The sequence below is a fragment of the Protopterus annectens genome, chromosome 5.part0, assembly GCF_019279795.1.
Source record: "Protopterus annectens isolate FY-2018-M chromosome 5.part0, PAN1.0, whole genome shotgun sequence".
In the NCBI taxonomy this organism is placed as follows: domain Eukaryota; kingdom Metazoa; phylum Chordata; order Ceratodontiformes; family Protopteridae; genus Protopterus; species Protopterus annectens.
In genome coordinates, this window is record NC_056735.1 from 1,556,282,801 (window position 1) to 1,556,298,697 (window position 15,897).

Below are 15,897 nucleotides of genomic sequence, written 5' to 3' on the forward strand. Positions count from 1 at the left end.
CACTACAGATCACAATGTCATCTGCAAACATCATAGTCCACGGGTCCTCCTATCTGATCTCATCTGTCAACCTGTCCATCACCACTGCAAATAAGAAAGGACTCAGAGCTGATCCTTGATGTAATCCCACCCCCACCTTAAACGGATCTGTCACTCCCACTGCAGTCCTCACCACTGTCACACTACCCTTGTACATATCATGTACCACTCTTACATACTTAGAGCAATTAGAGTTAACCAATATTCATTTGAAAGAGTTTAAAGTGGATTTAGATGTTTGAAAAATTAAAATGAAATGGTTAGACTATTGGTACAAGACAGAGTAATACTGCCAAGGTACATTACAATAGGGGAGATGCTTCAAACAAAATGTCAGGAAAGAAAGCTACTGCTATATCCGAATCTGAAGATGCTGTTAAAAATGGAAAGTACTCAGCTCAGCAACCATAATTTTGTCCTGGGTATGACTGTCACCACTATAGCAAGCCATGACAACATCTAACAGAAAATGCAGGAAGTGTGGACAGCCTAACTATGTTTATCAAATATGCTAAAAGAGAAAAGAGTGGAGATCAAAATGTTTTATTAAGTGACTGTTGCAAATACAACTCAAGAATCTGCAGCTGTTACTTTGAAAACTGTTGCAAATAAAACTCAAGATTCTGTAGCTGTTACTTTGAACAATCGTTTGACCGAGCATGCATATATGTCAGCCAAGGAATTATGAATTTATAAATGCAGTTTATATGTGAGATGAGACTGTGTGCACTACTTCTTCAATGCGCACAGAAAAGCATGTCTTATCAGGGTAAAAACTGCTGGACCAGAAAGCTGACTATATATAGAAAATTTGTGTCACTAAGCCAGAAACCAAAGCAGAATATAAAAATTATAAATGAGTCAGAGAACTGGGCTTGTAAAGCTTGTTATCTGACTCAAAGGTTTCATTCCTGACTTTTTTGATCATATTCTGAAACTGCTGGTAAAGGTAAGTTGTCTTTGTTACTTTAAAATAAATAGCACAATTTAATTTTTCACAGTGTGTCAATATTGCTTCCTAATCATCTGGAAAGATCTTATGAATGGATGGGCATAATAATACCAATTCAGAGTGAAGGTGCAAGTGCACAAACACTAGGGGATGGAATGCAGTTAGTCAGGGTCATTCTTACAGCTGCATAGCCAGTGATTCAGACTGTCAGGGTACTTGATTCACACAATATCAGAGTCAATAATATACAGACTTGCAAGGAATATGATTTCACATTTATGAAGCACATAATTCACATATTCAGAAAAGCAGAAAACATAAGTTACAAGCATTTGTATTTTTCAGTATGGGACATGTTTGAATTGTGTGCTTTTTTTTTTCTTTTTATGACACAAACAAGATCATGTTTGATTTATGAAACAGATGTCAAGAACGTAGCATGCACTGGCTCAGGGCAGTTAGTGGAGAGGAATGAAACTCTAAGTTAATGAGCTGCTTCCTGCCCCAAAAGGTATATGGCTTGAATCTCTTCAGCATTGTTTCCCTACTGTGTCTTTGAACAAGTGACATAATTAGGCAGTGTTTTGGAGCAATTGAGAATCTGGGATAGTCTCCTTAATAGTTGCCTGGATTGTATGCCTAGCAACTACCTATGAACATATATATGTTAGAGACTGGGTCGTACTTCACTAAGATAATTATACAACATGTTACATTGCTTTCATCAGACTGTATGTCAAAGGCTCTACCTGGTAGGGATTCGGGACCACCAGAAGCATAATGGGAATAATATAAAGTGTTACACTATGTACAGCACCCAGTTACGAATGGGTGGGGATAAGAAGCATAGCGCTTATGAATCCAGGCCTAATATGCATTACATATATAATTTCACACATTTACAGCCCTTATTCTAGGACCATGTTAGAATTCCATACATTTACATTTTTTTTGTAAAAATATGGTCCTAGCTTCATGCTGTAGTAGAGTTTCACAATGATTCTGACATTATTAAGAGACTTTCCTTAAAAATTATGATGAAATTTTATTTCGTAATGAGTCAGCCTGTTGCTACTGCAACTTAAGAAGATAGATAAAGTGAATGGAAAGAGCAGGGGCTTTGATGTGTAGGCTTTGTCTTTCTCTGCCAGCTATCTCTGCTGTATCAAACAGTCTATGTTTCTTAATTTTTATTTTTGAAAATTGATCTGTACCGTGATTAACTGTGAATATCATTATTTTCTTATTTTGTTATACTAAAATGGGAAATGAAATGCATAGTGGTCAGAAATCGTATAAACCAGTTTCTGATTAAAAAGGCTTGTTTTGTGTGAACAGAAACATTGCAGTCTTGTGTGGCCTTGGTGAATGGATAAAGGCTTAACTAGGTTATGCTTAAAAAAAGTCGATGGGCCAAATGAAAGGGTTAGGATGATGGATGGTGGCCATCATAGCTTTTACCTTCTCCTGATTTTCCCTGGTTGACCCTGGTGTTTAGTTCTGTACTAAAATTATAATTCTATTTGATTTCTAAGTCAGTAATTTCATCAGTCCATCATGTACTGATACTCATTGTGCATAAATGGATAAGCATCATTGCAAGTACAGGTAGGCATTAACTTTAGTCACTCAGACCAGAAAAAAGATAGATCTTCTGCAGGGCTCAATTTGTGTCATCTGTTTTTCACTGTTTCCAGAAATGAACTTTGGCATTACCTTCCCAAGAATAAGTGTCCCTAAGGCTAAGACTGTACTTTATCAATCAATTAATATATATATATATATATATATATATATATATATATATATATATATATATATATATATATTTACATACACACTATATTATACACACGCACACATATGCACATATGCATGTATATGTACATTCACACGCACAAATACATATATATATATATATATATATATATATATATATATATATATATATATGTGTGTGTGTGTGTGTGTGTGTGTATATAGATAGATACTGGAATATTTCATCATCAACGTCCTTAACTGGTGTTCCAAACTATGGACCTATGTCCCTATGGCTGCATTAAAGACTCCTCCATTAAGTTTAATATCAGACTAATCACCCATTACCAGATAAAGATTGTGTGCAGCTGTATATAGCAGAGATCCCTTCCAGTATGGCTGTCATTTCAGTCAAATGGCAGATCAGCTATTATTACTGAATTTGTGATTGTATTAACTTGTAACACTGAACAATTTTTGTTCTCTTTATATCAATTGCATAGTATCCTCTATGTAAGCTCATTCCAACCACTGTAGTTAGTTATTTTTCTATCATGTAACAAGGTCATAGCTAAAAAGGGGGTATAGGTCCAGTCTACTCATCTTAAGTAAAATAAAATTAAATTAAAACTCTCCTTCTACCTATCTGTCTGTCTATTTTCTAAAATTCTTGTTCTTGTGAAGGTTAAGCTGGTAGCATGCTGGGCAGAGCAGGCAATGCTTCCCTTTTCCCAAATAACAGTCACCAGATCATGTTACGTTTTTACTCACTATTGTCACATTACCTGTTCCTATTACTAGTTGTATTATGTTTATCAAATAGTATATGCCTGGTGCATCAGTAGTATGTAATATCAACATATTTTCATGGGCTCAAATAATGTACATAGTCAGTGATCACTTCACTGATCACATGGGGAACATGATGTTCTTTTGCAGCGGTCATGTTACAGATCATATGACTCAAGTGCCCCTTGCCCCCAAGTCTTAATTCGGGTTTAACAACAGTGCATGCTGACAACTTTCAGTCTCTAAACTAAAGAACTCATGCTATCTAGACAACAAACTATACCTATAACATATGCTAATCACTTCTCATCTCAGTTAATTTCACTGATAATACAGATCAAGCAGAAAGGAAAACTAATTTACCATTTGTCTACTAGTAGGCAAGTTCTGCACATAGTTATTAGAAAATGTCCCTCACATGATTCAGCCCAGACTAATCATCATCATCTTCTTTCGGCTGTTCCCGTTAGGGGTCGCCACAGCGGATCACCTGTTTCCATTTCTCCCTGTCCTCTGCATCTTGCTCTGTCACATCAACCACCTGCATGTCCTCTCTCACCACATCCAAAAACCTTATCTTAGGCCTTCCTCTTTTCCTGTTACCTGGTAGCTTCATCCTTAGCATCTTTTTCCCAGTATACTCAGCATCCCTCCTTAGCACATGTCCAAACCAACGTAATCTTGCCTCTCTGGCTTTGTCTCCAAACCTTCCAACCTGGGCTGACCCTCTAATATACTTATTCCTAATTCTGTCCACCCTCGTCACACCCAGTGCAAATCTTAACATCTTTAACTCTTCCACATCCAGCTCAAACTCCTGCCTTTTTGTCAATGCCACTGTCTCCAACCCATATAACATAGCTGGTCTCACTACCCTCTTGTAGACCTTCCCTTTCACTCTTACAGGTACTCGTCTGTCACAAATCACTCCTGGCACTCTTCTACACCCACTCCATCCTGCCTGTACTCTCTTCTTCACCTCTCTTCCACACTCACCATTACTCTGAACTATTGACCCGAAGTATTTAAACTCATCCACCTTCGCCACCTCTACTCCTTGCATCCTCACCATTCTTCTATCCTCCCTCTCATTCACACACATATATTCTGTCTTAGTCCTGCTAACCTTCACTCCTCTTCTTTCTAGAGCATATCTCCATCTCTCCGGGGTCTCCTCCACCTGTTCCCTACTCTCACTACAGATCACAATGTCATCTGCAAACATCGTAGTCCATGGGGACTCCTGTCTGATCTTGTCTGTCAACCTGTCCATCACCATTGCAAATAAGAAAGGGCTCAGAGCTGATCCTTGATGTAACCCCACCTCCACCTTAAACGCATCCGTCACTCCCACTGCTGTCACACTACCCTCGTACATATCCTGTACCACTCTTACATACTTCTCTGACACTCCTGACTTCATCATACAATACCACAACTCCTCTCTAGGCACCCTGTCATATGCTTTCTCTAAGTCTACATAAACACAGTCCAACTCCTTCTGACATTCTCTGTACTTCTCCATCAACATTCTCAGAGCAAACATCGCATCTGTAGTGCTCTTTCCCGGCATGAAACCATACTGCTGTTCACTAATCATCACGTCCCTTCTTAACCTAGCTTCCACTACTCTGTCCCATAACTTCATGCTGTGACTGATCAATTTAATCCCCAGCCCAGACTAATGCACCAACAATATTATTTTTAACACCACTAAAACATTTGCTTAACTTTTAGAGATCTTCATCTGGTACATATTAATGCAAAAAATCATAACACAGTTCATATTTTGCAAACCTGGATCACATTATACCTTGCTGACACAGCAGCTGCATCTAAAACTTGGCCCATCTAAGACATTCCACACTTAGAAACTATTCTAGCAGGGGATGATATCCTGTGATCTGATATGAAACCTACAGAAGATGGTGCTATTAATTTTCAGTGCTCCAAACTCTCCAGCAACTTACCCAACATAAAAATCTTGTTTGTAACAAACCCTTGTTTGTAAAGGGGGTCCATTTTTAGTTAGGTGAAAATCAGCAAGGTCTTACAAGTTTCAGTTGTTTTCGTCATTTTCCTTTTACTCCTATGCTTCGTATGCCAAAAAGGGACTGAACTTGTTTGCTTCTAGTATGAAATATGAATTGAATTCATTGTATTAGATTATTAGAATATTCAGTTGTCAGAGCCTGAATATAATCCCTCAGCACTACGGATACTTGTCTTAAACAACTTATTTCTCTTAATACAAAGACTGATAATGCCTCTGGCCATAAGAATACACTAAAGATTAACCTAATATCTGCATCTGAAAATATTACATTTGGCAGTGAGATGGCTGATGCCTTCATTGACTATCTTCTTATTTTTGTATTCTGGTACTTTACAAGAGTCATAAAATATAACAGTTCTGCTATTTTTATATCTTTTTTCTTCCCCACAACTGACCTGAAGCAGCACTAGTGCTTCTTCTTGTCCACTGGGTCTACACAGACAAACCATTACTTCCCCAGAATTAGTCCATCCCAGGCTCTGGACAGATAAGGAGACTAAAGATCCTAGCACACCATCATATTGCTGCCAAGCAGTGTTTTTATACTACTCATCCTCCACTCCATGCATAGACCTGTTTACATCAAGGGGGTGGTCGTGCAATGGGGGTTACCTGGTGCATTGTCCCTTCTCCTTGGTGACTCAGGTAAGATCTCCTGACAATACCATCTTAGGACAATGCATCCAGGCATGTCAACAGCCTTCACCAGGGTTCAACTGTAAGGAGTGTTGAAGCACGTGACCTTCCCCCATCATTCCTCTTCCAACTCCTCAGATGTCCAAGCTGCTAACCAAACTCATGTCACCTGGACTGTATTCAGAGATTTATCCCTCTGCACAATGGCATGGACTAACAATAATGTTATTCAAGATATTTAGGTCCAGTGGGCAGTGCCTTGTACACATACCAATGGAGGTACTCAGGAGGCATTCAAAGATCCTCCTGGATTGCTAAGCTCCTGACTCTATCTTGCAAAATGAGACCAGAAACCCTTTGAATGAGCCTAATTTCTGCTGCTTGCATCTGTTGTCCTATCCTCTCAGTCACAATTCAAGGTTTACGGCCATAGGTGAAGATGGGAGCATAGATTAACTAGGAAATGGAGAGCTCTGTTCTAAGACTCAGCTCCTACTTCACCACCATAGTCTGGCACAACACCTCAGTACTGCTGCAGCTGTTCCCATCCACTGGTCAGTTTTCTGATCCCTTCTATTCATTAACAAGATCCCCTGACACATAAACTGCTCTACTTGGTATAGCTGTTCCTTCCTCACTTAAACAGAGAATCCACTCATTTCCAAAAAAGAACCATAACCTCTGATTCTTATCCCAGCTACTTTGCACTCAGCAGTGACCACTGCAATGAACGCTGGAGATCACAGTCACTTAAAGCCAGCAGACCAACATCATTTGTAAACAACTGTGATGCAACACTCACATCCCAAAACTGGATATCCTGCAAACCTCAGCTACACCTTGATATCTGCAGACCTCAGCTACATCTTGATGTCTTGTGCATGGAAATCATAAACTGGATGGATTTACAATGTGGAGCTAGGTAAGATAAATTATAGATGAATATCTGAGTAGGGTGAATTTTAAGTATATATATATATATATATATATATATATATATATATATATAAATAGATACATTTACATTTTTATTTTACTGGGATAATACGATGAGAGTATAAGTATTGCTGATAAGTTTTTGTAAACACATTATTTTATGCGGAAAGAGAGTTTTTGTAAAAAAAAAAGTACCCCTACTATTTTTGAAAGGTCATTGAAAGTACTTCCTGTTGGAGAAATAGAGGGGAAGTTCCATGATATCTGAAACTACAACAACTTCTGCTACTTCATGTGACAATGTGAGGTATTGCCATCTGTGACAGGGAGATTAGGGCAGTGCATGTGTAACATATACCAGCATAGCTAGCTGGAGTTTTGTAAATAACTTTGTGCCAGTTGACTATCACACGGACTTGTACAGATGCTTGTGTTAATGCATCAACAGTGTTGTAGCTGATTAAATGTTTGTGTTTAAACAAAGAATTCTGGAAAGAAAGAGTAGATGTTTTTGAAATTGTTCTATAATTTTCAAATACTGCAACAGATCTTAGCAAAGCTCTGAATGTGTATTGTACCAGAGGCAGGTGATCAAATGTGATGTAATTCTATAACCAACACTGAGAGGATGGAACTTACACAGCAGCTTCTTTTGTTTTCCTTAGAACTTGATAGAAAAATCTATGACAGTTATCACAGTTCAGTTGAGTTAGTTGAGTTCAATTCAGTTAGCTGGAAGCTGATCACCTTGTCTTCTGGAAGTAAGCATCTCAGCATCCTATCTTGCCTTGCTAAATTACTAAATCTTGTATCTTATATCTCTGAGGTAAAGACTTTAACCATTATGCCAACTCCTCCGCTCCTTATTAATTCAGTTAGCTAGGGAACATTTATTCTTTAGAAAGTTAGGAAATACAGTGAGATTAATTAAGTAGTGTTTTTCTGCATCTGTTTGAATCTGTCCATCTGTGATATTTTTATTTCTCCTGCTACTGAAACTCTGATGTTTATTGTACTTAGATATTTAGTATTCACAGGTTTTCTATTTTATAATTTATTATCAAATATTTTTATACATTTCATTGTGGTTGGTCTTTATACAGAGTACTTTTAAAATTCTGAGAGTATTTGTGCTTATTTTAGTGATGCATTAGCCACTCCAAAAAGCCTGGCTGCTTTGGTCACACTCTACCATTTATGTTAGTATTGATTTTACTCAGTATAATTGGATACCCTTGTAACAACCTGACAGTGGTAGACTGGTGGCAGTGAGTTTACCTTATAGTCTGTACCAGCCTTTCCCAGGAGTGTATCTGTGTGTGTGTGGAACTCAAATACTAAGGTCAGGGTGTCAGCTACTTGGAGCTGAAAAACAATGCTCCAAAGTGAGTCGTGTTTGGAATCTGGAGAGACAGAGAGTCTAGTCCCAGGTCTGGAACAGGTTCTGTGTGTGTTCTTGGAGGAAACTGTGCTTGATGCAGAGAGCTGCATTTGAAATACTAAATCCATTCTTGTTCTTGGTGATTGTCTCTCACTGATGTCAGTGGTGAGGACGGAGGCTCCTTGATTACTGGCCTGTGGTAAAGAGAGGCCATCACACTTCATCTGAAAAATATTCTGTTTCTTTGGCTAGGATAGATGTGAATGTTGTCAAAACTACTGAGCTGTCTATTAAATGTCTAGATAACCCTACTCTGTTGCATTTAATGGATGCAAGCCCTGATGATGACAAAGAAGCATTGTGGTGTCATATTGTAGAGAAATTTGTTTCCAGAGGTGATCCTGCTGTTATTTTTGAGGAGTCCATTATGTTCCAATTTCTGAAACTCTGTTTTTTCTCTATATATGTGATGTTATCAGGTTTGGATGATTTAGGGTTGCAGGAAGTACTTTACAGGATACAGTTGTTGCTAATAAGAAAACATATACAATGGTAGCTGGTTCATTTACTTCAGGTGCTATGCCAAATAGACTAAACCAGTGACCTTTTGTTAGAATACTACATAAAATATACTCTACCAAAAAGTGTTATGTTCTTTGTGATGTATTAGTTTCTCTATTGGACTAAAGCTGAAGCTGTGGGCTCTATTTCACATTTGGGACAGGAAAACATTGAAAACCTACATATGAGTTATTTTGTTTATTGAACAAGTTTTAGGCTGCATGTTATTTGAAGTAGCATGTTGCTCCTTTCTCTGACTCTATTAATGTAAATGCTAACAAAAACATACTGTGCAGTTTTGGAATGATGCCTCTGTTTAACCAGATTTATATGACTAGTTTCTTCTTCTTGTCAGTATGTGTATTCAACTGGCAAAGTATAGGATAATAGAACTGTTTTGACAGGTGCTTGAGAAGTGTGGGTTATTTTAAAGTTAGCTGATAACAGATTCATATTCATAATATTATTAACTGTTGCTGTTCTCATATGTATTGTTCCTTACAGGGGACAGCTGAAAACGTATTATTGTGGTTCTTAACATTCATTAAGGTATTGCATGTTTCAAAAAAAAAATCTGTTCTCAATGTAATGAAAATAGTCATCCTGTAGAAACGTGTGTTTGGGTATGTACAAATAGGAAGGACACTTATGGTCCAATTGACCTAACTTAGAGGTTTTAGAGCAGGAAGGGGACAGAAATGATTCAGAGCAAACAGCCTTACCTAATCCTAAAAAGATATTTATATTGTTGCCTATTTCTAAGAATGATATTTCTTTTACTGCAGTGTGTTTATCCATTATGCTGATACCATCTAAAACAGGACCAGATTTAATGTATCAGGAACTGATGATATTGCTGTTATGGGCTGTCCGTTTCAGATTAGTGATGTAGACTCCTGTAGAGTTGCAAGTTAGAGACTGAAAAATACACAAGAACCCATACCTAATGCGATAAAGGATATTTTACTGTACTTTTGATGAATATTTATAACATTATTAATGTTGAAGATGTTTTATGGTTGTGGATTGATGCCACAGTCATTTTTTATTTATATTATAATCTGTTTTAGCTGTTCTGATCCTTATATTGATGTATTTATTATTGGTAAAGTGGGGATTTCCTTATTCTTGGTTTACAAATGCACACTGCATCTTATTGTCTTTCTGGTTGATATCCCCATAATCAGTTAATGAGAGGAGAGAGTTGTATGAACTTATTACACCTTAGGTCTTTTTTAATATAGATTTACTTATTATGAGGAATTTAAACTTTAATTTTGGAAAGGATACAGGAGAAGATTCTTGCAGAAGTTAAAATTTATAGGGAGATTTTGAACAGTGGTCATCAGCTGCTAGGAAATCATCAACTCTGTATGTATAGCAGATATCTTTTAAGGACAGAGCTTGATTACTGTTTGTATTCTGATAGTATGTCTCAGATTGATTATGGTGTTTACATGGTGGCTTTTACTGATCATATAGTTATTTGTACCACTTTTAGTAACAACTCTACTGCCATTAAAGAAGATTAACCTTATAAAAAACTGATGGATCCTTGAAATGTAGATCACACTATACTGTCTGAACAGCAGCCATTATGGAGCCAGTATTGGAATCATGTGAGTATGTAGCCATTTTATACTGATTGGATGTCTTAATGGATAGCTTATAAGCAAAAAAATTAAGAATGTTTATTTGTCAGTGGAAACTGCTTGCCATAACTCGCAGAAAGTATGATATGCCAGCATCTTACATAACTGCAGTGCATTGTTAGATGCTAATGATTTAAGCATATTCAGAAAGGAGAAAGATACCTGTAGAGTTAATGGAAGTGGAAATAAGGAAGAGCTGAGCCCCTATTTAGGTAAATGAGTTAGGTTCAACATTTGCGAGGTGCAGAGCTTACTGGATCCATGTGGCAAGGTAGTATATACAAGAGATGGCATAATGTCTGTTGTTTTACTGTATGTCAAGGCTTTATTTTTCAAGCAACTTGTTTTTCTCTAGTTATAGGTAGGAGATGTCTAGATTATAACAGTGCATCAATTCTATCCTGGAAAGATCTATTACTGTTGCTGAGTGGGACACTGTCTTGAAAGTCTTGAAAGGTATTAATATCTATCATGCTCAAATACAAGAAAGTATATGGACAAGTGTTCCTGTTCTAATGAAACAAGAACACTCATCCATCTACCTACGTAATTGAATAAACTACTGCAAACATCAACAAGTTTTTTTTTTATTCCTCCCGCAGGGAGGGCATCAAAAAGAGAATCTCCTAGATCTGCTTGTGAAGTCATTTTATCTGGAATAAACATTTGCATCCTCTTTCTTATCAGTTTCAGAAGAGACAGCAAATTAGTCTAGAGAAGTGGACTATAGCCTTAGTTTTCCTGGGTCAGCATTATAATGTTTATGGCATGGGGGGCAGTGTCATGTGGATTCAATGTTTGCAGCCTTATTGGAAGGATGATGTAGGTCAATCTTTTAATTGCCGAGAGAGGCAGTAAACTAAGTTGAAGTTAATTCCATTTACTTTTCAGCTCACTTGATTACAAATGGTAATACAACTGCTGTAGTTAAGGAAAGTGAGGGAGTGGAGGTCCTTAATCATCTGGTTACATGGGCTTTCAAAGTCTTTCTGAGATATTCTATATAAAAAGGAATAAAAGATGAAGGAGCACAAAAGTGATGAGGCATGGTGGTTGAAATGATGGTCATTAGAGAAGAATAAACATAAAAATGTCAGCTGGTATGTATTAGCTGTTTCCTGGCTTGTTAAAACTACTTTTCATTTTTCTGCTGGTCTGTATACAGTATAGTTCATGGGCCAATCTTGCATTTTTGTGCCCAGAATAGGGCGTAGATGAATCCTAAAAGTATCCATCTGGGATAAGATATCACAGAATTCAAGTCAGTGTGGCAAGGATTGCGTACAATGTAATGTGGACAGTTGATATTGCACTTGGGGGGGGGGGGTAAAGATCCAGGGCTTGATGTCAAAAAAGGACTTAGTTCTAAGAATGCTAAATGATATACATTGTTTTAAACATGTGTTTCCAGGAGATATTTTTATATGGCCAAACATAGTAAGGTGAGAACTGTGATTAGTCATGGGCATATTGAAAATGCCAGGAAATATGTTGGTAAGATAACGAATAAGTAAAGATGGATGGTTTATGGACTTCAAGCATTATGACCTGGAGAACATTAATCATTTCTGCATGGTAGTGATTTGAATGGAGATCATCTGTCAAAAGTGGATTTAGACTTATTTGTGATTAAAAACAAGACCTTTGTTACAAAAACTAGTGGTCAGTAAGATCAAAGAGTAATTACTTATATTAAAAAAAAGAAAGAAAGAAAGAGAGAAAACATAAACCTGCAACGCATATAGGTTAAATATGGTTCATTTGCAGTCAAGATATATATATATATATATATATATATATATATATATATATATATAAAATAAAAACATTTTTCCCAAAAATCTTAAAAAAAAAAAAAAAAAAGAAGAAGAGGGGCCAAGTGGAAAGTTAGGTAGATGGCTAGAATAGAAGTGGGCTTGGAGCAGCTACCCCAAAACTCCTACATCGTTGAAGAGTTAAGGGAGTGGATGAGGAGAGAAAGACACAGTCCATGTACTGCATGGAAAGTGGCCTCCTAAACAGAATCTGTTTATGTTAGGGTGTTGGAGTCCATATATAATACACTGGGAGGCCTGGCATCTCCTAAAGGAAACATTAATATAAATGACGAAAGGTACATTTGTGGCCTGTCTTGATTTCCCATGAGATACCATGTCATAAGGTATAATCAATCACAGCACAGGTAGGGCAACACCCTTCACACCACACACCAGTAAGAATAGTAGGGCACTTCCACATGATGATATGATTGTGAAGACTTGGAAGATGCCTCTATATTAATTAGTGGGCAACTCATTTCTGCTGCCACTGGATGACAACAATAACTGATTGCATGTTTCGGCTGCCTAGCTTTAGGACTAACTGCAAAATTAAGCAAATTTATAGAAGTCATAGATGACTGTTGAAGGTTCTAAACTGGTGAAAGAGCATAAGTTGCTGGGAGCCTGGCCAGACTAATATTAGGAGATGAGTTACAATGAATACAATGAATATTTCAAGAAAAGGGCAGGCTAGTAAAAGGGTGTGGTTTAATATTAACTGAGCATTTGCATTTCAGATTGTTGGACTGAGGATTTATGGATGTTTTTATGTATGACACTAGTAATCTTACTGTTGAAAATAAATTTCATACAAACACACACACACACACACACACACACACACACACACGTATCAAAAAGTTGAAATATCAAACGGTTAGTGATCAAACACAACATGATCAACCAATCGAAAAACATACAGAAAAAAATAAAACATTTTTTGCAGGGGGCAAACCCACTGTACCCCACACCCTCAGTTAATTATTTATGTATATGTGTGTATATATATATATATATACATACATACACGCACACACACACACATTTATACATATACACGCACACACACACACACACACACACACACACACACACACACACACACACACACACACACACACACACCAAATCCAAACTTGCACTACAGTGGGGAAAGGGCAAATTTCATAATCCCCATTGTACCTTGATGTCGCAGAGAAAGAAAATAAAATCTGGTACATGAAATAAGCTGATTTTTGGATTATTCTGATTAGCATTTTGGAACTAAGTGGTTAAGAGATTTCTCTGAAAATTCTGATTTTGTTTAATGCCTGACTGAAGATTATAACTGTTTCTCTATGCCTATTAAAGATATGTTATTGTTAGCTGACTTTCTGGAAGTGTGTAGTATAGTTATCAATGTCCTAATATCACTTGGGTGCACCGTGTTCTTTAAGTAAAACATTTATGTAGATGTTCCCATGTATTTCACAATATGTCCTTCTGCTACAGAGAACTTGCAATTCATGATAATAATCATGACTTCTTGATGCAGGGCTATTGTTCTTTCTAATTTTTTTTTGTGTTGTTGTTTTAGGGATCTGCAAGTTCAGGCTTTTTTGGCATGTTATTCTGATTATAATTTATTGCCTTCCACCTGCATCTTTGGGTACTTGAGGCAGATGCCAGAAAGAGAAAGTAAATGAGTAGTGAGAGAATACCGAGTGGATTGTGGGAAAACGTCTACGCAAATTAATTATGCAATATAGGATCACAGCTGGCTAAGGAGTGAAAGCATCAATGCTGAACAACAGACACTAGTTGACTCATTTCTTTTTTTACCTTGTTGTATGATTTACATTTCATGGCTCTGTATGTCATCTTGTGTTTATCATCACTGTCTAAAATAATGAGCTATGGAGGTGCTTTGCTACTCTGCTGTTAGTAGTTATTGTCATATTAGGTTGAGAAGCTGCTTAAGTAATTAAGTGGAAACCCTTTCATCGGGACCATTTGAAGTAAATATGTTACTTAATAGCTAGTACAACTTAATGTGAAAGGAAGAAAAAATGATAAATAGGATGACAGCAAAGAGAATAAATAACTGGGACACAAGTTAAACAGATTCTCTTACCAAAAATGTAGCTGCAACAGATACTGACAGAAGACCAAAGAGCTAACTGTATACATGGGATCTTTTCAGACTGGTTATGATATTACTGGTCAGTGTCTCATTTTTTTTATTTAATTTCATTTGTTAGTCTTGAATATCTGAGTGAACTTTCTATCCATGTTACATGAAGCATTGAAATGCAGAGCCTCCCTCAGTTCACATGGTTCTGCATGACTGTTTCCCTTATTTTAGAAAACAGTAATTACAGAGTGTGAATCATTACAGCCAGCACATTTGTTTTACTTTCACTGTAAATGAACTTCATAATATTTTTTGAGCCTTCATTTTTTAAAAAAAGAAAAGGGGTATCACCATGAAAATGAAAATAATTTCATGCAAGACGCAATAGGTGACGCAAAATGGATGGCAAGAAGGTGAGGTATGCTGGTACTTGAGTGTGTGTGTGTGTGTGTGTGTGTGTGTGTGTGTGTGTGTGTGTGTGTGTGTGTGTGTGTGTGTGTGTGTGTGTGTGTGTGTGACAGACTAGCTGGTTTTCATATTACCAATACCCTCACAACACCTCATTAATAAAGATTTTGCACAATGTATACATAAACAAAGCCCTACATTTTTGTTTGTTCACAACAGTTCATCGTGATGAAATAACACTTATCAGGAATACATAAACCTTAAATCTTATTTGTAGTGCCACATAAAATTTGTGAGAAAGCTAAGAACCCATCCTTATTTAAATCTGCCTATCCTTAAAAACCTGACAAAGTCAGTGACCCTTCAGATAAATGTATTCAGTAGAGCTCCTCTGCAATACCACTAAACTAGTCCACAGAGATCACAATCAGTTTGTGGCTGTTTTTTTCCTCTCTCTCCAGATCCTCAATAAGGCTCCCCACTGACACAGCTATAAGATTAAGACCTCAGTCAAGTGTTCAAGCCAAAACCTCCAAGCATCCACTCTGTCCAACCGTGCTTTGTGGCCCTAGCTCACACACACACACACACACACACACACACACACACATGGACACACACACACACACACACACACACACACACACACACACACACACACACACACACACTTTGAGATTTGATTTATATACAAACACACAGACACTCCTGGGGAAGGCTGGCACCGGTTTACTAGCTATGCCCCCTTTTACCCAGACTAAAAGGTAGTTATCATTGCCACCATCCAGCTCTTAAT

The 15,897-nt window shown here is 37.2% G+C and overlaps 1 long non-coding RNA gene across 2 annotated transcripts in view; it reads left to right on the plus strand.

The window, feature by feature from the left end:
- Positions 1-213: 213 nt before the first annotated feature.
- LOC122801773 overlaps positions 214-15,897 on the plus strand; it is a 436,281-nt gene continuing 420,597 nt past the window's right edge. Inside the window, exons 1-3 of one of the 2 annotated variants that reach the window (XR_006364800.1) lie at positions 214-988; positions 10,610-10,727; positions 14,157-15,091. This is a non-coding gene — a long non-coding RNA (uncharacterized LOC122801773). Of the gene's footprint in view, positions 989-10,609; positions 10,728-14,156; positions 15,092-15,897 lie in introns of those variants that run through there. The other variant, XR_006364799.1, reaches the window with a different exon arrangement.